The sequence below is a fragment of the Myotis brandtii genome, unplaced genomic scaffold, assembly GCF_000412655.1.
Source record: "Myotis brandtii unplaced genomic scaffold, ASM41265v1 scaffold133, whole genome shotgun sequence".
Classification (NCBI taxonomy): domain Eukaryota; kingdom Metazoa; phylum Chordata; class Mammalia; order Chiroptera; family Vespertilionidae; genus Myotis; species Myotis brandtii.
The window spans coordinates 878091-880513 of NW_005354718.1; positions in this window are offsets into that span (position 1 = coordinate 878091).

A 2423-nucleotide genomic window follows, 5' to 3' on the forward strand; every position below is an offset into this window, starting at 1 on the left:
AATTTTGTCGAACCAAGCCATCAGATGAAAATGAGCCTCATCAAAATTCAGCCACATTTATGCAAAACGGTCATGGAAAATTTCAACAAAAGAGTGCATATGTGCCAGCAAAGCTGTGGAGGCCATTTACCCGATATGCTATTCCACACATAACCCTATGCTGTATACTTTGTGAATCAATAAAAAATTTACAATTTTTAATTATAAACCTGTGTTTTCTATCAAAATTACTTCTTGCGTGAATTTTGGGACACCCTTTACTAACATTTCAGCATTTCATGAATAATCAGCTTCCAAATCCTGCATTCTTCCTCTAATATTAGTTGATTTGAGTAACACTGAGTTACTTACCATGCAATTTTCCTGCTGGTTCAAAATAAAATCAGCATGAAATGCTATTAGCTTATTTAAAGCACTAAGATCAGTGAGAAGATGTGACCTCTTATCTTTCCATTAGAAAACAAAAGGTAAGGGGATAATTTTCTATCCTGTGAAATATCAATTTTCCACTTTGTGGGTTTGTAAATTACTGGCTTTCATAGTGTAATCAATGTCACTGATTCAATGTGGATGAAATAAGTAAGATAAAATATAAAATCTGTTCACTTCCGCTAAGCTCCAATTTCAATTAGTCTTGCCGCTGACATTATTCTTATAAAGGTTTAAGCATCCAAATACCATGGCTAACAGTAGAACATTTATTAGCCAACAAATTTTAATATTACCCCAGATAAGAAATAAAAGTGAGCATATATACAATGATCAAGAAAACAGTGACATGCTGCAACATTTAAAATCATCGTTTTTCCAATAAAGAACTCTGTAATTCTTTAATTGAAGTAAAATGGTAAAATTTACAACACCAAATAGACTTTATACACTCATATGGATAGAAGGAACCATAAGAATCATTTATACTTTCTTTGTTTCCAGATAGGACTATGTAAGTTTTATACAGAGAAAATAAATTTTTGCTAATTGTTAAGACTTCTGGGGAAAGCAGTATCCTAAGGCCCTGAGGGTAAGCAGCCTCCAAGATAGATGGCCAATGATCCCAGCCTCCTGGTATTCACATCCCTGTGTAGACCTCTCCCATAATGAACAGGGCTGACATATAAACAATAGGATATATCAGAAATGGCAGTGAGACTTCCAAGGCGACGTCATAAAAGGCATTACCACTTCCATTTTAATCTCTCTTGAATCATTTGTTCTGCAGAAAGCTAGTGGACTACATCTTAAGGAAACTCAAGAAGGCCCATGGAGAAACTGGAGTGATGAGGAACAGAGGCCCTCTTCCAACAGCCCTTTCAAGTGAGCCAACTTGAAAGGAGATTCTCTAGTCCCACTCAAGCTTTCAGGTGACTGCAACTTTATGAGACCCTGAGCCAGAAATACCTATCTAAGCTGCTCCCAAATTCCTGGTGCCCAGAAACTGAGATAATACATGTCTGTTGTTTTATGTTGCTATGTGTTCAGGTCTGCCATTTAGACGCTCTGCATAGACTAAAATTTACCTGGCAAGGCTGCTGTATTAAATGAAGTAACATAAAAAGTGCCAAACACTGCCTCATCCATAGTGTTAAATAACTGTAATATTATGTATCATTAAGTATTTTTAAACTATTTTTACTGATCATCATGCAACTATAAATTAGAGAGACTTATTTCTAGAAGTCACAAAAGGTTTCACAATACTCACTGAGCAACTACAAAATAATGTTTCTTCAGAGTGTTAGACTTACTTATCCTTCCTTTACAAAATACAAAATAAAAACCCTTTAAGCTTGTCTCTTGGATGCAGTCCTATTAACTCCTGAGAGCAAATCTGTTTACTCTTTCTCTGACTTTCTCAGAAGTATAGTGAACCCCAAACAACTAATAGTCCTTTAAAAATGTTTATCAGCTTGACTTCTTTGCATCAGCAATAAAATTAATGAAATCAGAAAATATAGCTACTCGACTGGCAAAATGTGGGTTGCCCTCATTTGCCCTGATAAGTGGCTATTTGAAGGAACATAACAGACGGAGTCAAGGCACATCAGTTCGTAACCCTGGAGATCAGAGATGTGGGATGGCAGTGAGGGCCTGATGGTAGCAGCATCCACATTTACCTTATGAGATGACCTTAACCAGATCAAGGCCTTGGTTTTTTTCCCATTTTGGACATTAGGAACTTACATAACACTTATGTCCAGAGTACACTCTCCTGGTTCTCCTGCTACTAATTTGGCTACTTCTCAGCATCTTCTGCTGGCTTCTCCTCTTATATCAGGGCTCAACCTCAGTCCTTCTCATGTTATCTTCCCCTATACTCCCCAGACTATGTATGACCTTTCCCAAATTTTAATGGCTTCCATGTTTATTGCATCACCTCACCTCTTATCTGATCCCTAGACCCAGATATCCATATACCAACCAGA